Genomic DNA, 23,924 nt, shown 5'->3' with positions numbered 1-23,924 from the left:
TTTGTCTACTTTCAAATATTTTTTTCTTTCAAATTGTCTTGTTTCAAAGAGTTATTTAAAAATCTCAACTCTTTACATACTTATAAGCTTCTTTATGTCCTGTAGGAAGTGGTGTATTCTTCCCAGTCTGACACAGCGCTCTCTGCTGCCACCTCTGTCCATGTCAGGAACTGTCAAGAGTAGCAGCAAATCCCCATAGAAAACCTTTCCTGCTCTGGACAGTTCCTGACATGGACAGAGGTGGCAGTAGAGAGCGCTGTGTCAGACTGGGTAGAATACACCACTTCCTGCAGGACATACAGCAGCATACAGCCCACCTGAGGCACCCCGGGCCACGGCATTAAATTTGGTGCCAAACCAAACTTTTTGTAAAGACGGGACAGCGCAGCAGCCAGTGATTTGCTGAGCAGGCTGTCACTTAATAGACAACAGTGACAGCCTGCTCAGCCAATCACTAGCCACAGAGAAAACACTAGAGTCCCATCTGAGGCAGTGATTGGCTGAGCGGGCGGAGACTGGAGAAGAAGGACATTGAGGAAGCGCAGTCAGGTAAGGGGGCCTTTACATAGAGAGATCTGACAGATCATTGAAGCCAAAGCCAGGAAGAAAGGAAAGAGTTAGGGGGAGATTTATCAAACATGGTGTAAAGTGAAACTGGCTTAGTTGCCCCTAGCAACCAATCAGATTCCACCTTTCATTTTCCAAAGAGTCTGTGAGGAATGAAAGGTGGAATCTGATTGGTTGCTAGGGGCAACTGAGCCAGTTTCACTTTACACCATGTTTGATAAATCTCCCCTTTTAGACTTCTCCTCTTTTTAAATCCATTCCTGGCTTTTGCTTCAAAAATCTGTCACCCTAAGTATAGAGTACAGCCTGCAATCGTTCAGCTGTTTTAGTGCAGTTCATTTAAGGTTCGGTTCGGACGAACCCAAACTTTGCCACAAAGCCTGGCGAGCCCGCTAAACCGAACTTATTAAAAGTTTATCTCTACTCTGGATCAACACAGTAGGATTATAGGTTGGATTTGCTGGTTCATACTGAACGATTTTTGGATTCTTCCCCAGCCCCCTGTCCATTCCATGTAGGACACATAGGTCGCCCTTATCCCCTCATAACCATGGCTATAGGATAGATCCAGTCTAGGCCCAGTTCTTCTCATTGACCCCATAGTACCAGCAGGACCTTCCACTGCGGCCGTTACCCCATTGGCCATTGGCAGAGCTCTCGGGACATGCGCAGTGACATTGTTGATGGGAAGCTAAACTTATATAGAAAATGTTATGTAATAATACATTGCCGGGATAAACTTAGATTTGGGAAGGTTTCCCAGAAAAGTTAAACAGGACAAACAACAAGGCAGCAAGTTTAACAAAATACATGACATTGGACTAGTCCTGGCGTGTGTAATAATGCTGCGGTTCATGATGATTTATGGCAGAGAACCTAATGTGGTATTAGTATGGGCTCTGCTACATGGAATGTATGGGCTCTGCTACATGGAATAGCCTCATACATCCCAGGTGTGCGGGGGCACCCGGTTAAATTCTTGAGTCTCTCATTGATGGGGTTTACTACCCGAGTCCAGCACTCCATAAATGAAAAAGTAACAAGTAAATTAACAAGCTCAACACTAAAAGGAACACAGTGGATGGCACTGCATAGAGCGCATGCTGTACTGTGGCTGGCACTGTATGTAGTGATATACTTTGACTGGCACTGTATGGAGTGATATACTTTGGCTGGCACTCTCTGTAGTAATATACTTTGGCTGGCACTGTACGTAATGATATACTTTGGCTGGCACTGTATGGAGTGATATACTTTGGCTGGCACTGTATGGAGTGATATACTTTGGCTGGCACTGTATGTAGTGATATACTTTGGCTGGCACCGTATGTTGGGATATACTTTGGCTGGCACCGTATGTAGGGATATACTTTGGCTGGCACCGTATGTAGGGATATACTTTGGCTGGCACTGTATGTAGTAATATACTTTGGCTGGCACTGTATGTACTGATATACTTTGGCTGGCACTGTATGTAGTGATATACTTTGGCTGGCACTGTGTGTAGTGATATACTTTGGCTGCCACTGTATGTAGGGATATACTTTGGCTGGCACTGTATGTAGGGATATACTTTGGCTGGCACTGTATGGAGTGATATACTTTGGCTGGCACTCTCTGCAGTGATATACTTTGGCTGGCACTGTATGTAGTGATATACTTTGGCTGGCACTGTATGTAGTAATATACTTTGGCTGGCACTGTATGTAGTGATATACTTTGGCTGGCACTGTATGTAGTGATATACTTTGGCTGGCACTGTGTGTAGTGATATACTTTGTCTGGCACTGTATGTAGGGATATACTTTGGCTGGCACTGTATGTAGGGATATACTTTGGCTGGCACTGTATGGAGTGATATACTTTGGCTGGCACTGTATGTAGTGATATACTTTGGCTGGCACTGTATGTAGTGATATACTTTGGCTGGCACTGTATGTAGTGATATACTTTGGCTGGCACTGTATGTAGTAATATACTTTGGCTGGCACTGTATGTAGTGATATACTTTGGCTGGCACTGTGTGTAGTGATATACTTTGGCTGGCACTGTATGTAGTGATATACTTTGGCTGGCACTGTATGTAGTGATATACTTTGGCTGGCACTGTATGTAGTGATATACTTTGGCTGGCACTGTATGTAGTGATATACTTTGGCTGGCACTGTATGTAGGGATATACTTTGGCTGGCACTGTATGTAGTGATATACTTTGGCTGGCACTGTATGTAGTGATATACTTTGGCTGGCACTGTATGGAGTGATATACTTTGTCTGGCACTCTCTGTAGTAATATACTTTGGCTGGCACTGTATGTAGTGATATACTTTGGCTGGCACTGTATGTAGTGATATACTTTGGCTGGCACCGTATGGAGTGATATACTTTGGCTGGCACCCTATGTAGTGATATACTTTGGCTGGCACTGTATGTAGTGATATACTTTGGCTGGCACTGTATGTAGTGATATACTTTGGCTGGCACTGTATGTAGTGATATACTTTGGCTGGCACTGTATGTAGTAATATACTTTGGCTGGCACTGTATGTAGTGATATACTTTGGCTGGCACTGTGTGTAGTGATATACTTTGGCTGGCACTGTATGGAGTGATATACTTTGGCTGGCACTGTGTGTAGTGATATACTTTGGCTGGCACTGTATGTAGTGATATACTTTGGCTGGCACTGTATGTAGTGATATACTTTGGCTGGCACTGTATGTAGTGATATACTTTGGCTGGCACTGTATGTAGTAATATACTTTGGCTGGCACTGTATGTAGTGATATACTTTGGCTGGCACTGTATGGAGTGATATACTTTGGCTGGCACTGTGTGTAGTGATATACTTTGGCTGGCACTGTATGTAGTGATATACTTTGGCTGGCACTGTATGTAGTGATATACTTTGGCTGGCACTGTATGGAGTGATATACTTTGGCTGGCACTGTGTGTAGTGATATACTTTGGCTGGCACTGTGTGTAGTGATATACTTTGGCTGGCACTGTATGTAGTGATATACTTTGGCTGGCACTGTATGTAGTGATATACTTTGGCTGGCACTGTACGTAGTGATATACTTCACACACAGTATTTTGGTCAGTTTTTTTTTCCATAAGGCCTCATGCACACGTTCAGTAGTTTTTTCTGGTCCTGAAACAACCCGTCAGAAATTACGGATTGGACATCCGTATTCCATCCGTATTTCCGTAATTCCATTTTTTTACTATTCATTGCTTTTCAATGCACTTCATCCGTATTTTTTTGCGGAAATACGGATGCCAACATGTTACAATTCGTAAACAATCCGTAACCAATTGATTTCAATGAGAGGATCCGCAAAAAAAATGGGTCCGCACCGGGTCCGCACTAGGACATGTTCTTTTTTTTTTTCAGGATAGATTTTCATCCATTTCTGCTACTGATCGTGTGAATAGCCCAATAGACATCAATGTGCACTAACTCGGATCCGTAAATTTGGATCTGTAAATTACGGAACGTGTGCATAAGGCCTAAAACTGGTATGCATAAAGAAAATCTAGTAGTAATTCCCATTCTGTAAAAATATATGGTCTTAAAGGGGGTATTTCCATCCTATCCTATTTCCAGTACCTATCAGCCGATGTATGTCCTGCAGGAAGTGGTGTATGCTCTTCAGTCTAACACAGTGTTCTCTGCTGCCACCTCTGTCCATGTCAGGAACTGTTCAGAGCAGCAGCAAATCCTTATAGGAAACCTCTCCTGTTCTGGACATACAGCAATACAGCAGCTGATAAGTACTGGACCACTTTCTGGGACCAGCTAATTTTGGGGGAAAAAATTGTGAACAATCCCTTTAAAATAACAGTTTTTGAGGTTGATATTATGGACCAATACTATGTATGCACATATAAACCTCATATACACTTCATATATACCTCAGCAGCAGGTGAGTACCATGAAGAAAAAAGCATTACAAGTCAATCAAAGGGTTTCTGCAGCAGCTGAGGTTACGTTAGTCAAAATTACCCCCCCCCCCCCCCTATACCTTGTATGAGCCACGTTTTACACAGTCCTAATAAATTCCATACATTACACTGGGTGTGCACATCCTCTTGTTATTCACTAGAATTCCGATATTTGGCTGAATACCTTGTGACACACGTTTTTGTGCCCGATACGGAGGTGACCACAAGCACGTCACATGGTCTGTCATTCCCTCTTCCTTTCAGGCCTGATTTATAGAGCCATTAAGGAAGCGGAACGTTCCAGTAGTAGAAGTGTGAGACCATGTTATAGCCTGGAGAGACAGAGGAGGACTCACATCCTTCATGTGTCAGGTGATGAGACGTCATCATCTACAAGACAACAAAGAGGAGATCCCACCCGGAGATAGCCGCATTCCTTCCAATCCTACAATTAGGTGTATGGGGCCCGCTTGTTACATGGCGGCGTGCAGCATCTCCCATAAACAGATGTTTGACCGTGTCATTCTACCAATTTTTTGCATTCCATGATAAAAATCATCTAACCCCAAGCTACACATACGTGAATAATAAGCCCTAATTCACAGCCCAGAGATATACCTTGATGCCAGTGGTGGGGGTCATTCACCTAGGTCAGACAATTTATTCCGATAGGGGAAGATAAGGCGTTGCCGGATGAAGGAAAAGAGGATAAATCCAAAATGTCCAGTTCTTCATATTTAAAAAAAAGTTGAAGGACCAGGTGGTGTCCCCACCATGCTTAGGCTGCGTTCACACTACGTATATTTCAGTCAGTATATTTCAGTCAGTATTGCAACCAAAACCAGGAGTGGATTAAAAAAACAGAAAGGTTCTGTTCACACAATGTTGAAATTGAGTGGATGGCCGCCATTTAATGGCAAATATTTGCTGTTATTTTAAAACAACGGCTATTATATTGAAATAATGGCCGTTATTTACCGTTATATGGCGGCCATCCACTCAATTTCAACATTGTGTGAACAGAGCCTTTCTGTGTTTTCAATCCACTCCTGGTTTTGGTTGCTATGAGGACCTGACTTGAGGACCAAATACTGCCTGAAGTATACAGTGTGTGAACCCAGCCTTAAAGTGTACCTGTTGTTATAACTTTCAAAATCTAAATCAACAGTAGATGTGATATGAAGCAAGTTTGCAATATACATTCATTATTAATTGACCGGAACTCCTGTGATTAGTCTGTTTTTTCAACCAGCACAAGTCAGAAAATCTGCCTTCAGGATACTGGACCTGGATACATGTAAGTATAGCTGTTATATAGCTGCCTTCAGGAGACTGGACCTGGATACATGTAAGTATAGCTGCCTTCAGGAGACTGGACCTGGATACAGTAAGTACAGCTGTTATATAGCTGCCTTCAGGAGACTGGACCTGGATACAGTAAGTATAGCTGTTATATAGCTGCCTTCAGGAGACTGGACCTGGATACATTAAGTATAGCTGTTATATAGTAGCCTTGAGGAGACTGGACCTGGATACATTAAGTATAGCTGTTATATAGCCACCTTCAGGAGACTGGACCTGGATACAGTAAGTATAGCTGTTATATAGCCGCTTTCAGAAGACTGGACCTGGATACAGTAAGTATAGCTGTTATATAGCAGCCTTCAGGAGACTGGACCTGGATACAGTAAGTATAACTGTGATATAGCGGCCTTCAGGAGACTGGACCTGGATACAGTAAGTATAGCTGTTATATAGCCACCTTCAGAAGACTGGACCTGGATACAGTAAATATAGCTGTTATATAGCTTTCTTCAGGAGACTGGACTTGGATACAGTAAGTATAGCTGTTATATAGCCGCCTTCAGGAGACTGGATACAGTAAGTATAGCTGTTATATAGCCACCTTCAGGAGACTGGACCTGGATACATTAAGTAAAGCTGTTATATAGTAGCCTTCAGGAGACTGGACCTGGATACAGTAAGTATAGCTGTTATATAGCCGCCTTCAGGAGACTGGACCTGGATATAGTAAGTATAGCTGTTATATAGCAGCCTTCAGGAGACTGGACCTGGATACAGTAAGTATAGCTGTTATATAGCAGCCTTCAGGGGACTGGACCTGGATACAGTAAGTATAGCTGTTATAAAGCTGCCTTCAGGAGACTGGACCTGGATATAGTAAGTATAGCTGTTATATAGCAGCCTTCAGGAGACTGGACCTGGATACAGTAGGTATAGCTGTTATATAGCTGCCTTCAGGAGACTGGACCTGGATACAGTAAGTATAGCTGTTATATAGCTGCCCTCAGGAGACTAGATCTGGATACAGTAGGTATAGCTGTTATATAGCGGCCTTCAGGAGACTGGACCTGGATACAGTAAGTATAGCTGTTATATAGCGGCCTTCAGGAGACTGGACCTGGAATTCTGGTAAGTTCAACTTTGTTTTACAGCCTGATAACAACAACAAGAAATTAATGAATGTACATTACAAACTTGCTTAATTTCATATCTACTGTTGATTTAGATTTTAAAAATTGTAATGACAGTGACACTTTAAAGATAGATGAGGGTATCACCATTCTCCCTTAGGTATTTCCATAACTCCAAGAAAGTTGAGTGGAAAAAGCCAAAGAAAATGTGTGGCTAATTCCTAATTCGATCTCTGCGCATGGCAAAGATACTTCACATGGCAGCATAGTCAGGGTTCACCATTCTTCCTATCTGTGGCTGTATTTTCGGCAAATCTTTTAAATATACTATAAGTATCTAAAGTAAGAAACCCGCAGACACCTTTTAGATGTCCTTTGACCCTCCTCCCTCACTTGGAGATGATCAGAGTTGGGACAGAAGAGGAAGCTGAATGTTTAGTGTTCAGCTTCATATTACAGGAACAACATTAAAGCCTGAACAGTTGAGTAGTGTATCCATGTTTTCCTGGCAACCTCAAGGCAGCATCCAACTTCTCCAGCTGCAGGGAGTCAAGTGCAGAGCGTTCAGGTTCAGAGAACATTGCCAAACCCAAAGAGCACTGCAAGTTCACTCAATGCTACAATGCTAAACCGCTAGATAGAAAGAACAGAACATTGATTTATTTTCTACCCAGGACCACCAGAGCTATAGACTTTAAGCTCCGATCTGCACTAGACCTCTAAGTATCTTACTAACAACCCCAGGAATATTTATGTTTAACTTATGTGGCGTTAAGTCTCCAAAACTCTATACGTTAATGTGCCCTGAACCACCAGGATTTTTACTAGAAATTCCTATAATATCCGTATTTACCCTTTCCTGCCCTAGACCACCAGAATTCTTACATAAAACACAGAAATATAGGCACTTACCTATTCACTGCCATACACCACCAGGAATACATTCATTAACCTCTTACATGCCCTGGAATACCAGGGATATATTCATTTACCTCTTACATACCCTAGACCACCAGGATTTTTGACAAAAAACACAGAAATATGGGCTGTTACCCATTCACTGCCCCAGACCACCAGGAATACATTCAATTACCTCTTACATGCCCTAGACCACCAGGATTCTTATTAAAACCCCAGAAATATGGGCACTTACACCTTTTCCTGCCCTAGACCACCAGGGATACATTTATTAACCTTTTATGTGCATTGGACTAGTAATCTTACCGAAAACCCCTTCATTACCCTGGCAAGACTGTGGGCATTTACCCTTTACCCTTTCATTTCCCTAGACCACTAGAGATGTTGGCATACTACTTGTGTTCATCTTATACCCATTTCCCTAGACCACTAGAGATGTTGGCATACTACTTGTGTTCATCTTATACCCATTTCCCTAGACCACTAGGGATGTTGGCATACTACTTGTGTTCATCTTATACCCATTTCCCTAGACCACTAGGGATGTTGGCATACTACTTGTGTTCATCTTATACCCATTTCCCTAGAAATGTAGAGAAATGTATTGGGTCAGCCAGAATCTATCATCCTTTGTCCCTGGTTTTCTTTCCAGTGAAATCTCTATCAGGTTGTATCAATTATTGGATGCACATTGTATGTGATATCATAGCAGATAAGGGAAACAACAGTATCTATGATTGTGCTGGCGGACACCCAATTCTGGAGGACTGCTTACATAAGAGAGAGGATGATTTCCGGACGGCACTCCTCTCAGCCCGTACCTGTATATACTACGTCCGTCCCTATGAGTCATCCATGCAGGCAATAGGTGATATTAGGGAGCTTTGTTTTGGACTTGGCACGGCTTCTTCTTCTGACTATAACATGTGTGAGCTGAGGTTTTATATGCTTAAGGCTTCACGTAGATCTGCGACTGTCTGGAATAGTCGTAAATAACATGCCGGTTGTGACGGTGCAGATGTCATACTGTGTCAGGCACAGAAAGTATATTACTGGTATTGGGTGGGCGATCGTGTTCATACTGGTTGTGAAGAATAGAATAGTTATTGCAGACCAGTACAATGACATCATGATTGATAATATATTGCCACCAATAGACTATCAAGCAGATGTGACCACTGGGTCACCGATCACGAGTGTGAACATTCTAAGGGGTTAAAAGGTTAGTGGTCTAGGGCAATGAAAGGGTAGGTGCCCCAATTCATGGGGGTTGTAGTTAAATTCTTGGTGGTCTAGGGCAGTTGAGAAGTTGCTTTATGTCCTGCAGGAAGTGGTGTATTCTTTCCAGTCTGATGCACTTCTCTCTGCTGCCACTTCTGTCCATGTCAGGAACTGTCCAGAGCAGTAGCAAATCCCCATAGAAAACCTCTCCTGCTCTGGACAATTCCTGACCTGGACAGATGTGGCAGCAGAGAGCACTGTGTCAGACTGGAAAGAATACACCACTTCATGTAGGACATACAGCAGATGATAAGTACTGGAAGACTGGAGATTTTTACATAGAAGTTATTTACAAATGTATATACATTTTTGATACTAGTTGATTTTAAAGATAAAAAGTCATGTGTGTCTTTGGTGGTCAGATAAGTGGTTAACATCTGTAACCTGACATCCATTGTTTACTCACCCATACAAGTTTTCAACATTTATTAGACACGTTTCCCTCCTCTTGTCTATGTGTTGTGCACAGTATTACTCACATAACCACTTAAAAAATATACAAGATACACAGTGTAAACAGATGTGGCGCTGTGACTGGTAAGCGTTCTCACAATTGTGGAGGTCACAGAGTAGATACCTAAGCCACATATCCCATTATAGTGCCGTATATCACAGCTTCTAGAGAAGAATACATCCTGTGGACTGGTAGGGACTCCATGTGTCAAGGTTCATGCACATGACATTCCTGTGAGCTTAATGGGCATTGTTGTTAAGAATACATAATGGTAAATCTATGCAATTTACTTCATGTATTTTTTTGTATGTTTTCTATAGGAAATACGGTCCTATACATTCGGCCACTAGGTGTCTCACTTACTGGGAAACTGCTGTCGAGGCTCCATCACTAAGGCCATTTGGTCTTTAGTAACAGCAAAAAAAAAAGACAAAATACAGGAAGTCATGTCAATTGTCCCAGTGAAGATGAATCCTGACTAGTCAGCTGCCGTGCACTTCTGCAGGTGAGTAAAACTAACCGATCTAAGGTCTTGCCAAAATGGACAACACACATAATGCATTAACTGTATATTTGCTGATTTGCTGTTTTTTTATTTTTTTATATGTCATGACAGGAACACTTTAAAGAAGAGGTCCGGGGTCGGCCCTTTTTTTTTTTTTCCCCCGAGGTGGCCAAATACAACAACATGCACCTACCTCCTCGTCTCCAGCGATCCACTTTGGATTCTGGTCCCTTGGCCGCTGACTGACTGAGCAGTCCTGACACATCACGATTCAGGTCCCCGCTCAGATCAGGGGACTGGGAAATGAAGCGGAGGAAAGTGGACCCAAGTTCTGGAGCCGGAAAGGTATGTGCATGTTGTTATGTTCAGCCACCTTCACCATAGCTCTTTTTTTTTTTTTTTTTTTAAAAGGCTAACCCTGGACCTCTCCTTTAAGCACAGCAAAGTCAGGCTGAAAAACAAGGAAAAAAAACATAGGCCTACCCTTTTGGTTCTAGTTCACATGCCTGGCTGGTTTGAAGGGCCCAATGCTTATTTGAACGACCTAATGTATCTTACAAGAGTGATGGGTGGCTTTTGTCGACCATATTTGTTAAAATTCTGATGTTTGTGGAGAGGAGGAGCTTAGCACAGCCTTACTCCGCCCATGAGGAACAGGGTTGAGCCCATTTAAGCTAAGGCTGCTCAGTCTCAATAATTAAAAATGTTAAGCAACAAGTATGGACTTTTTTGCTTTAGAATTAAAACTCTATACGGGATATAGATGTTTAGGTGACAATATTAGGTGAATTTGTATATTTACAGCATTTGCACCATAGTCCTTATGCGACTTATTGTAGCATTTAGGATGGTGTCTATGGGAGATGAGGTCATGAGCCGGCAAACCTCAAGGATTAGACAATCACCATGTCTATGAAATATCCTTGTGCGTATAGAAAACAGATTTTGTTTGTTCTATTGTTAGAATCAGAGAGGTTTGCGTCCATATGTCGATTTTATCCAGCTTCCCATTGATTATTTGCATAAGAATAAACAGTCTTTTCTAGGGCAACAAATTTGGGAAATTCCCCGGTCGGTGTCTTCTGTCACTGGTGCTGGGAAGTGCCGTCAGTGAGTAGCATCTGTGCAGCATCTGAGTGTTAGGGGACTATGTGCAGCCAACCCCTTTGCCAGTCTTGGGACTCTCCAAAGAGAATGGAAAATTGGATTCATTCATGCAAGTTGACATGGGTCGATGGAAACCTGAAAGACTGTAAACATTAGTAAGCAGGAAGAGGGATTGTGATATGACGAGAATTGACTTTGCTAAGATGCAGGGTAAAAATCCCTGTCTCGTAATTAGCATCTGGCAGACATCACGCGGACATGTGGCTCATACAACTGTTATATTACCGCGCCAATAACAGCTGTAACTACTGCAGGAAAAACATTCTGAAGACTTTACTAGTGCTTAATATAGAGCAACCAATATCTTTCCCTTTTTATAGACCCCTTTTGCTTTAACCAACTCCATACTGAACACCACAAAATCCCACCACTACCACCACCACCACCTACACCTGCAACCATCATAGACACATTCCTACCCAATCTAAACTATCATTACCGTAATCTAAAGGGTAATTACCATGAGTCTACGATTACATAGTTGACATTTTTGGCTTTTCTCATATGGATTTTCAATGTTCTACTTGAGATTTTGAGGCAACAATATTCAATGGGAAGCACCACTGAGATAAAGGCACCTATTAACGCCTTAGGTTTATCAATGCTTCCCACAAGATATACAACCCCCATAGGTGCTGTACAACACTGATAAAGTGCCAAAGGTCTTTAAAAATAAGACACCAAACCAAGCCTAGCACTGTCCAAGCATTTATTTGTTTCTCTTCCTATGATTAAGGAGTCCTGCACCATTTACAGGTCCCAAACATGTGCTCTGTTGCACCAGTGAAACACCAATGGTTTTCTTGAGGTTCTGAGACGTTAGTGGTTTACACGGTTTACGTAAGCTTCTAAGGCAGCAGTGACCTTCTTGAGATTCTGAAACATAAATGGTCTACATAAGTTTCTGAGACATCAATGGTCCACTTTAACTCTTGAGGCACCAATGGTGCACTTGATCTTCTGAGACACCAATTGTTTACATGAGCTTCTAAGACTTCAATGGTCAGCTTAAACTTTTGAGACACCAATGGTCTACTTGAACTCCTCAGACACCAATGGTCCACTTGAACTTTTGAGGCACCAATGGTGCATTTGATCCTCTGAGACACCAATTTTTTTTTACATGAGCTTCTAAGACTCCAATGGTCTACTTGAACTTCTGAAACACCAATAGTCCAATTGAACTTTTGAGACAGCAATGGTGCACTAGATCTTCTGAGAAACCAATTGTTTACTTGAGCTTCTAAGACTCCAATGGTCCGCTTGAACTTTTGTGACATCAATGGTCTACTTGAGCTTCTGAGACACCAATGGTCTACTTGAGATTTTGAAACACTGATAGTCTAGTTGAGCTTTTGAGACACTGATAGTCTACTTGAACTTTTGAGACACCAGTGGTATACGTAAGGTTTTGAGATACCAATAATCTACCTTAGGTTCTAAGACTTCAATAGACTGAGGTTCTGAGACACCAGTGGTGTACTTGAAATTTTGAGACACCGAAGATCTACCTGAGTTTTTTAATATACATTAATGGTCTACTTAAGGTTCGAAGACATCAGTAGTCTGTTTGAGGTTATGAGACACCTTCTATGTACCACCAAGAATTTCCGTAGTGATATAAGAAAGATTAAGGTTCCCTTGCCGTAAGCAAGTGCCCATCTACTAACGTGATAGGTTAGAATGTAGTCACCTTGTCTAGTCTTGACTTGCCAACACTTTTGTTGATCTCACGTCTGTCCTCAATGAGTGACAGTCTCTCTCGTGAAGTAGTAAATTTCCTTGATAATAAAATCTTTAGTAGATTATGTAATGAACATGGATAATAACCCAAGTTATTGATCACAAAGGTCCTAGTGAAGTGACTAATACCCTCTTATCATTGACTTTTACCCAGTGATCATTAACAGGTTTTCCACCCTATGAATAGTACATCCACTCCTCTATAATGTGTGTGTGTGTGTGTAAGTGAAAGGAAACGTAAGAATGTTTGCACAGTAAATCCCTGCAGTTTACTGGATAAACATTGAACTTAAAGAGAAGAATTACTGCTCAATTATCTTTATAGACTTGTCATTGCTTTCTCTACAGTAGTAGATTCCGGAACGCTGCTGAAGTTCACGCAGGGAGCTCTATTGACTTAGTAAGGAGTGCTAATTAATGTGTTTCCATCTAAATAGACATAAGTAGTGCTAAATGATGTGTTCTTCCAAGTGCCCCCCATCTATATAGACATAAGGAGTGCTAAATGATGTGTTCTTCCAAGTGCCCCCCATCTATATAGACATAAGAAGTGCTAAATGATGTGTTCTTCCAAGTGCCCCCCATCTATATAGACATAAGGAGTGCTAAATGATGTGTTCTTCCAAGTGCCCCCCATCTATATAGACATAAGGAGTGCTAAATGATGTGTTCTTCCAAGTGCCCCCCATCTATATAAACATAAGGAGTGCTAAATGATGTGTTCTTCCAAGTGCCCCCTTCTATATAGACATAAGGAGTGCTAAACGATGTGTTCTTCCAAGTGCCCCCCATCTATATAGACATACAGAGTGCTAAATGATGTGTTCTTCCAAGTGCCCCCCATCTATATAGACATACAGAGTGCTAAATGATGTGTTCTTCCAAGTGCCCCCCATCTATATAAACATAAGGAGTGCTAAATGATGTGTTCTTCAAAGTGCCCCCCATCTATATAGACATAAGGAGTGCTAAATGATGTGTTCTTCCAAGTGCCCCCTTCTATATAGACATAAGGAGTGCTAAATGATGTGTTCTTCCAAGTGCCCCCCATCTATATAGACATAAGGAGTGCTAAATGATGTGTTCTTCCAAGTGCCCCCCATCTATATAGACAAAAGGAGTGCTAAACGATGTGTTCTTCCAAGTGCCCCCCATCTATATAGACATAAGGAGTGCTAAATGATGTGTTCTTCCAAGTGCCCCCCATCTATATAGACATAAGGAGTGCTAAATGATGTGTTCTTCCAAGTGCCCCCTTCTATATAGACATAAGGAGTGCTAAACGATGTGTTCTTCCAAGTGCCCCCCATCTATATAAACATAAGGAGTGCTAAATGATGTGTTCTTCCAAGTGCCCCCCATCTATATAGACATAAGGAGTGCTAAATGATGTTTTCTTCCAAGTGCCCCCCATCTATATAGACATAAGGAGTGCTAAATGATGTGTTCTTCCAAGTGCCCCCCATCTATATAGACATAAGGAGTGCTAAATGATGTGTTCTTCCAAGTGCCCCCATCTATATAGACATAAGGAGTGCTAAATGATGTGTTCTTCCAAGTGCCCCCCATCTATATAAACATAAGGAGTGCTAAATGATGTGTTCTTCCAAGTGCCCCCCATCTATATAGACATAAGGAGTGCTAAATGTTGTGTTCTTCCAAGTGCCCCCCATCTATATAGACATACAGAGTGCTAAATGATGTGTTCTTCCAAGTGCCCCCCATCTATATAGACATACAGAGTGCTAAATGATGTGTTCTTCCAAGTGCCCCCTTCTATATAGACATAGCTCGAATAAAGGCTTCTGCACATTTTTTTTTTTTAATTTGTATAGCGCACACAGACTCCGCAGCGCTTCACCTATCTGTATATTTTTGGGTGTGGAAGTAAACCGGAGTACCCAGAGGAAACCCACGCAAACACGGAGAATTGATCTTATTTATTCAATACATTCCCCTGCAGGTCCTATGTGTGTACACCTCCCCTTACATGTGGTGCAATGAATGAGTACCGCATAATTTTAATAATAGAAAAAAAATTCAGACTATTTTTAGATACCCCCCCCCCATATCTATAGGGGTACATGCCACACAGTATATGGGCATAGCCTTGCAGGTACTTTGATGCAATCTATTTGGGTAAGGTGTAAATTACTTTACTGGGAGAGATGCTGTTTTTGGCTAATGGAGGGGGAGTCCCTATCTATCACATCCATGGAACTCAATATATGCAAATAGTGTATATAAGGGTTATCTAGTCTGGTTAGATTGCACGTAATGTTGTGCAATAGTCTAAACCACAAAATTAAAAACCAATGATGTAACACATCCTCTGACCAACTTCTGAGGATCAGCATCTGGTTACACGTTACCCTCGCATATCCTAATGCAGAAAACATGCACCATTGATTTCCCTGGTAAATGACGGCTGCAGGTTACCCAACATTCATCTTCTAGGCCAAACCAGTTTAGGCCTGACCACATATCTGATGACCCAATCTGCCAGCTATTGGTCCAGACCATCACACCCATGGTCACACAGTAACTACAGGAACTTGCTAAAATGTTAGGCCCATGTGAATTTAGCCTTAAAGGGAAGAAGAAAGAAGCATCTAACCTGTTCATATGTCCCTATAGCGTACGGGGTGCTGAGAGTGAGGGTAAGTTTCTTACATTTATGCTCAGTGCAGTTTTCGTGATGTTTTGGTGCACTGGGGGTGAGACTACCGCCCACTGTGCACTGATTCCTCCCAGCCAGCCCACCCTCCAGCAAAGCAGGCCGGTCGGGGGAAGCACGCCGGCCAGGGTGGATTAGTGTACTGGGGGCAGTAGCTCCATCCCAGTGTACCAAAATGCAAAAAGAAACTTAGATTCTTCTAACCTGCTGATAATTTCCCTTTAAGGTCTCTATAAACCTCTCTAGAAACCTGCATTAGTTGGCCGTGTGCTCCCTAAAAGATTATGTCAGTGGAGATAGGGTTTGGGCATGATGGAAATCCTAGGAGAGATAAGCCACAGTCAGAAGGGCTGCAGTTTACCCCTCCGCTTAGAAAGCACAGCAGTTGGAAATTATTACTATGGGGGCACAGCAAGGGGAAATTATTACTATGGGGGTACAGCACAGGGGACATTTTTACTATGGGGGTCACAGCACAGGGGAGCATTACTACTATGGGGGCACAGCAGAGGGAATTACCGTATTTTTTCGCTTTATAAGACACACTTTTTTCCCCCCTTAAGTGGAGTGAAAAACTCAATGCGTCTTATAAAGCCAACATGCCGGGCCCAAATGCCGGCATGCAGCTGTAGACGCTCTCACTAGTGTGGGGGAAGGTTCTCTCCCTCGTTCCTCCCTCCCTCATTCCTCCCGATGCTGCTCTCAAGCCGTCCACCCGTCCGCCCGCCGCCGCTGCTCTCCCTCAACGGCCCATCCCCATCGCACCCGCATAGGGGCTCCTCATTCTGTAGGGGCTGAGCTGCAGTTAAATATCATCACCACAATACAATGAATGGAGACAAACTCCCTTCATTGTGTAGTATGGCACTGAACAGCTTTTTTCCATTTTTCCTGCTCTAAAACCTGGGTGCGTCTTATCATCAGGTACGTCTTATAAAACGAAAAATACACAGGGACATTATTACTATGGGGGCACTGCAGGGAGACATTTTTGCTATGGGGGCACAGCAGGGGAACATGATTACTAGAGACACAGCAAAGGGGGTACTGTTACTATATAGGGGCACAGCAGGAGTCATTATTAATATATGGAGGCACAGCAGGAGGCATTATTACTATATGGGGGCACAGCAGGGGACATTATTACTATATGGAGGCACAGCAGGAGGCATTATTATTATATGGGGGCACAGCAGGGGACTTTATTACTATATGGAGGCACAGCAGGAGGGATTATTACTATTGGGGCAAAGCATTGGGGGCATTATTACTATATGGAGGGCACAGCAGGGGGCATTATTACTATATGGAGGCACAGCAGGAGATCCTACATGCATGGGGCAACCCATATACCTATTCCCTTTACTGCGCATTACTCCAAAAAGTGGAATTACTACAGTTTGGGAGCCTGTAGGTGGGAAAAAGGGTAGAAAGTTGCTGGCACAATGTGGATCCTAAGATGTTTGTCTGGTAGGTTCTGAGGAGAGGAATTGTAGCTTCAAGAAATAATTATGGTGGTCCGGGCCAGATGGAGAGGAAAAGGGAAAGCGATGTCTTAATCAAAGAAGACGTCACCTGCGAGTCACTGAATACCTGAATTTTATGCAGAACATTATTTGGTAGGGATACCCCTATGTGAAAACGGTTGGAAAAAACTGCCCAATGCTATAATACACACACTGCTTCTTCCTAATATATCCCACCCACCCAACTTCACATAACAGCGCCGGGGAAACCATTGTAGCCAGGCGCCTTCCTATGTACCCCAGGACTTCCATGTAAGCGGTATGGCTGTATACATTTAGGAAGACTTATGTCACTGTCTTCTAGTAAGAGTCGCATTGTTGCCCATAGAAACCAATCACAGCTCACATAGCAACCAATCACAGCTCACATAGCAACCAATGACAGCTCACATAGCAACCAATCACAGCTCACATAGCAACCAATCACAGCTCACATACCAACCAATCACAGCTCACATACCAACCAATCACAGCTCACATACCAACCAATCACAGCTCACATACCAACCAATCACAATCACAGTACAGCTTTATATTTTACCAGAGAAATAAGAGAAATGAAAGTTTAGCTGTGATTGGTTGCTATGTGAGTTGTGATTGGTTGCTATGGACAACAATGCAAATCTTACTAGAAGACAGCGCCATAAGTCTCCCCCATCGCCTGTAGCAGTGCCATGTATTATAACAATTGCATAATAACCCCTTACAGAATACATTTGGATAAAAAAAAAATATATATATATATATATATATATATATATATATAGATATATATAGATATATATATAATTAAAACAAACTATAAATATTTAGTATAGCTGCGTCTCTGGCCCTGGGGGCTTGGTTCAGTAACAATGGGGATGCCAGAACACTAGGCTGCTCTTCCCTGTCTTGGCACTGGCTCCACTCCAGTCTGACACACTGCTCTCTGCTGCCACCTCTGTCCATGTCAGGAACTGTCCAGAGCAGGAGAGGTTTTCTATGGGGATTTGCTGCTGCTCTGGACAGTTCCTGACATGGACAGAGGTGGCAGCAGAGAGCACTGTGTCAGACTGGAAAGCATACACCACTTCCTGCAGGACATACAGCAGCGGATAAGTACTGGAAGACTGGAGGTGTTTAAATAGAAGAAAATTACAAATCTATATAACTTTCTGAAAGAAGTTGATGTGAAAGGAAAATAAATTGCAAGAGTCCCCCTTTAATTTAACATGGAAAAGTCGATCAATAAATTGGGAAGGGGGGGGGGCTGCTGTAGGGGGCGCTCAAGCTGCGATCATTGTTTGAGCAAGTGATACCTGGAAGAATTGGAAAACGCTGCTGTAGGGATCACATGAAGCGATACAATAGTGACCTCTGGTGGTCAAACAGAGGAACTAACACTTCTTCTGCTTCATCTGTTTTGCTGTGTAGATCTTCCTGCATAAAGAACACAGGAGAATGGACCCCGGCTTTGGTTGGTTAAGATTTTATAGGATAGAAATACTAGCAGATGTAAAACCTCTGCAGCAAATAAAGATCCCCCCGATGTCCCTGTGACTCTGTGGTTCACATTCATATGCGATCATTTACCCTCATATATACAGGGACTTTTTTGCGGCCCTTCAGCACACTTGTCGTTGTTACTTTTTAGCTTAGTTTAATGGCGATTAGAAAAACATGGCTGCAAAAACAGCGCCACTTCTGTCCTCAGGTTGTGTGCGGTTATTACAACTCATCCTCATTTACTTCAATGGAACAGAGCTGCAATATCCAAACTGAGGGCATGATCCTGGAAAATGTGTAAATTTCCTATTGTTTTAAAAAATGTTGGTAATAATTTTTCTAATTTTCCATTTTACTTGCAGTTTCTATTATCACCACTAGGTCACTAGGACTAGGTCTTTGTTGAGTCGTTTTCTATGGGATTGGTTGTAAAGCGTGTCACTAAGTGCTGTTAAAAAGCAACTGAGGAAAGCATAATATTGAACTAAAAATAAAATTAAAAAAATTACAGTAATAAAATAAAAATAAAATAAAATTTCAGTGTATTGTCAGATACTAAAATTTGTTCTTTTATTCTAATCTGTTTCTATTTTCTTACTAAATTTTTTTATTTCCCTTTTTGTACATTGTTATGGGGGCAGCCATCTTGCCTGGGCTGTTCTTAACAGCATTTAGTGATATGCTTTACTGCAAGACTCATAGAGATACACAACAATAGACTCTGTCCCCTTGAGATGAATGTGAAGCATTACTGAGCGTGCTCTATGACCTGTAAAGAAGTCATTCCACAGGTAGCTGTTGTCTCCTGTATCTACTGGTGTCACATGATGCTGCAATGCTGTACCTGCTGTACAGGTCACGTTACAGCAGCCTCCTCTTATCACCACAGACACAACAGAAAGTCTAAGCTTAGGGGCCTCTTCCACGGAGCTATAATCGGCTGAATCGGAGCGATAATCATCCAAATTGGCCCAATTCGGCCGATTATCGCTCGGTGGAATAGAGAGAACGATCAGCCGATGATCGTGTCATCGGCTGATCGTTCATTTAGGTTCAGACCTAAAATCATCGTTCGCCACCAGCGAATGGCTTCTCCTTCTCCTGGTCCCACACGCAGCAGCTTTGGAGCGGAGCTGTCTGAACTGACAGACCGCTCAGCCAATCACTGGGCGGGACCGTTGTGGCCAGTGATTGGCTGAGCGGTCTGTCAGTTCTGACAGCCCCGCTCCAAAGCTTCTGCGCGTGGGACCAGGAGAAGGAGAAGACCTGCAGCCCGGACAGGTAATGTATGGTGCAAGGGCTGCAAGGACATCGATAACGATGTCCCTGAAGCCCTTGCTTAACGATCATTGGGGCCATAGAACAGGCCCAGTAAACGAGCGCCGATCTAGCAGATCAGCGCTCGTTTACATCGTTGATCGGGCCCTAATCGGCCCGTGGAATGAGACCCTTAGTTTTAACCCCAGTGGTGAAAATGAAAATTGCAAGATCTCAAGATTATTTTCTAATATAGATCGAAAAATGGAAAATTAGAAAAAATGTCACCAAAAATTCTTTAAAAATATATTTAACATAAAAAGAGTGGAAGGTAGGGCCCTGATACATGGGGGATTTTTCAGATGATTGTTCTATATGTTAAAAAAAAAGTTTGTCGGCCAGTCTCCACGCCTGAACCCAACAAAAAATCTTTGGAGGAGATGAAACTCATATTACTCAGTGACAGCCCCGAAACCTCAAAACTGTGAAGATGTGTGGAGGAGGGGGACACAATCCCTGCTGCAGTGTCTGCAAACCTGGTCAGGACCCCAGGAAACGTCCGACCTCTGTAACTGCAGAGATGTGATTATCTGGAATGCTCTGTAGATTCTGTCTCTCACAGGTGAAGTTACAGAGAAACATTACATCTCTCCATTCTGTGTAGGTGAAAGGCAGCGTATACTTATTTTCACCACTGTAGGTAGGTAGATTGATCGATCGATCGATCGATCGATAGAAGATAGATGGATAGATAGATAGATAATGGATAGATAGATAGATAGATAGATAGGATAGATAGATAGATAGATAGATAGATAGATAGATAGATAGATAGATAGATAAAGAAGCAAATTGAGCAGCACAGCAGTAGATGTCGGCGGTGCCAGCGGAGGGTCCTGACCAAGGATTCCAACGATATATATAGTGGTAAACTCCACAGCACTGAGGTTCAAGTTGAACAAAAAGGTGAATTTATTTGTGCATAAGTACAGCAATCCAAACGCAACGTTTCGGTGGCTTCACGCCGCCATTTTCAAGCGTGTTCAAAGTAACATATGACCCGATACAATGTAACCCTTTGTATGAAATTTAAACAAGGACTTGTATCTACTTTTGAAGCGGCTAACATGCCGAACATTTCAAGCTGATTGAAGCTTTTAATCACTGGGATGTCAGAATGAAGCACTAATTCTTGCCGAGGGTGGTTTTTTTTTAAGCCTTCTGTGACTGAACAAGCACTTATTCTTTACTATGTAACACTAGGGGTTAAGTGGGAGTTCTTTGTGATTCCATAAACACAGATGTATGCACTTGTATAATTTTGAATCACCAATGAAATTTGAGCACTGATGTATAAATTTTGTGAACATGTTACTTTGAACACGCTTGAAAATGGCGGCGTGAAGCCACCGAAACGTTGCGTTTGGATTGCTGTACTTATGCACAAATAAATTCACCTTTTTGTTCAACTTGAACCTGAGTGCTGTGGAGTTTACCACTATAGATAGATAGATAGATAGATAGATAGATAGATAGATAGATAGATAGATAGATAGGAGATAGATAGATAGATAGGAGATAGATAGATAGATAGATAGATAGATAGATAGATAGATAGATAGATAGATAGATAGATAGGAGATAGATAGATAGGAGATAGATAGATAGGAGATAGATAGATAGATAGGAGATAGATAGATAGATATAGATAGGAGATAGATAGATAGATAGATAGATAGATAGATAGATAGATAGGAGATAGATAGATAGATAGATAGATAGATAGATAGATAGATAGGAGATAGATAGATAGATAGATAGGAGATAGATAGATAGATAGAAGATAGATAGATAGATAGATAGATAGATAGATAGATAGATAGATAGAAGATAGATAGATAGATAGATAGATAGATAGATAGATAGGAGATAGATAGATAGATAGATAGATAGATAGATAGATAGATAGGAGATAGATAGATAGGAGATAGATAGATAGATAGATAGATAGATAGATAGATAGGAGATAGATAGATAGATAGATAGATAGATAGGAGATAGATAGGAGATAGATAGATAGATAGATAGATAGATAGATAGATAGATAGATAGATAGATAGGAGATAGATAGATAGGAGATAGATAGATAGATAGATAGATAGATAGATAGATAGATAGATAGATAGATAGCAGAATACAGGGAGCTGCACTATGCTATTGTCTGGATCACATTCCTATATATCAGATAGTAGTTTATTCTTAGATTTCCCCTGACTCGGGCACGGTACGCGGCAGCAGACGCTGAGTCATTCCTGCTGAGGATTAGGTGTTTTGCTCAGTCAGCTTTCCCCGCTCCGGGTTATAGAAGGACACCGCAGGAGATAGATAGATAGATAGATAGATAGATAGATAGATAGATAGGAGATAGATAGATAGATAGATAGATAGGAGATAGATAGATAGATAGATAGATAGATAGATAGATAGATAGATAGATAGGAGATAGATAGATAGATAGATAGATAGATAGATAGATAGATAGGAGATAGATAGATAGGAGATAGATAGATAGATAGATAGATAGATAGATAGATAGATAGATAGGAGATAGATAGATAGATAGATAGATAGATAGATAGATAGATAGATAGGAGATAGATAGATAGGAGATAGATAGATAGATAGATAGATAGATAGATAGATAGATAGATAGGAGATAGATAGGAGATAGATAGATAGGAGATAGATAGGAGATAGATAGATAGGAGATAGATAGATAGATAGATAGATGATAGATAGATAGATAGATAGATAGATAGGAGATAGATAGATAGATAGATAGATAGGAGATAGATAGATAGATAGATAGATAGATAGATAGATAGATGGCAGAATACAGGGAGTTGCACTATACTATTGTCTGGATCACATTCCTATATATCAGATAGTAGTTTTTTCTTAGATTTCCCCTGACTCGGGCACGGTACGCGGCAGCAGACGCTGAGTCATTCCTGCTGAGGATTGGGTGTTTTGCTCAGTCAGCTTTCCCCGCTCCGGGTTATAGAAGGACACCGCAGGACTCGCTGCCAACCAGGAATCGTATTTCGGTGTTTTGCTTTCATCAGGACTTGGCGGAGGACACAGGATACAAAGGGTCGGTAATGTCTTCTAAGCATTTTTTTTTTTTTTTTTCGCCTCAAGAATTTACAAGAAAACATCAAAACCACGACATCTTTATTTTCCAATTGCAACAATACAAACACATTAAGAGCGAACATGCAAGTCATTGAAGTAGACGTGCTGCCTGCCCACATCTTGTGGGACGCAACAACATCCACATCGGTGTCATCACAAGATTCTATTGAATTGTTACTGGATCAACTCTAAGAAAGTTCCCTTTAGTATGACATGAGACTTTTTATAAAAAATAAAGTGGATACCATATTAGCGGATGGATGATGGATTCCATTCTAAAGTATCCATCACAGCCATCGACTTCATGGATACCTTGGGTAGTCCTAGTGATGTCACTATGGACACTATCACTAGATCTTAGTGACCTTCTTCCTCCTCTCCTCCTGAAGACCCTGCAGCGTGGTGGTAATTCTGACAGCCACCAAAACACCCATTCCATTCCAAAACTTTCCAATTGGCTGTCAGTTGTACCACTGCTCTGCATGGAGCTCAGGAGGAGGAGCCAACCCGCCTACCCTGGAGAAGCTTTGATGATATCACTGTCATATATGGACAATTACCATATATGGTCTGACCATATATGGAAGCATTCCATACATGGGCAGTGACATCATCAGAACGTCCTCAGGGCTTCCTTCTTGGAGCAGGGAATATATCCCACTCTGTTTCTATACATGGATATATAAAAAAAATCTACAAAGAAGCAGCTTTGTGACCTATAAACCATAAACTGCACAAAACAAGATACAATAAATACCTAAAAAAA

The 23,924-nt window shown here is 41.8% G+C and overlaps 1 long non-coding RNA gene across 1 annotated transcript; it reads left to right on the top strand.

Annotated features, from left to right (window-relative positions):
- Positions 1-302: 302 nt before the first annotated feature.
- On the top strand, positions 303-10,758 carry LOC138793403 (uncharacterized). Its single transcript, XR_011363254.1, has 3 exons — positions 303-549; positions 9,924-10,108; positions 10,220-10,758. It is a non-coding gene; the product is annotated as an uncharacterized lncRNA (long non-coding RNA).
- Positions 10,759-23,924: the final 13,166 nt, after the last annotated feature.

Source organism: Dendropsophus ebraccatus, chromosome 5 (assembly GCF_027789765.1).
Source record: "Dendropsophus ebraccatus isolate aDenEbr1 chromosome 5, aDenEbr1.pat, whole genome shotgun sequence".
NCBI lineage: Eukaryota > Metazoa > Chordata > Amphibia > Anura > Hylidae > Dendropsophus > Dendropsophus ebraccatus.
Note: the sequence above shows the minus strand (reverse complement) of the source record. Positions and strands in the feature narration are given on the sequence as shown.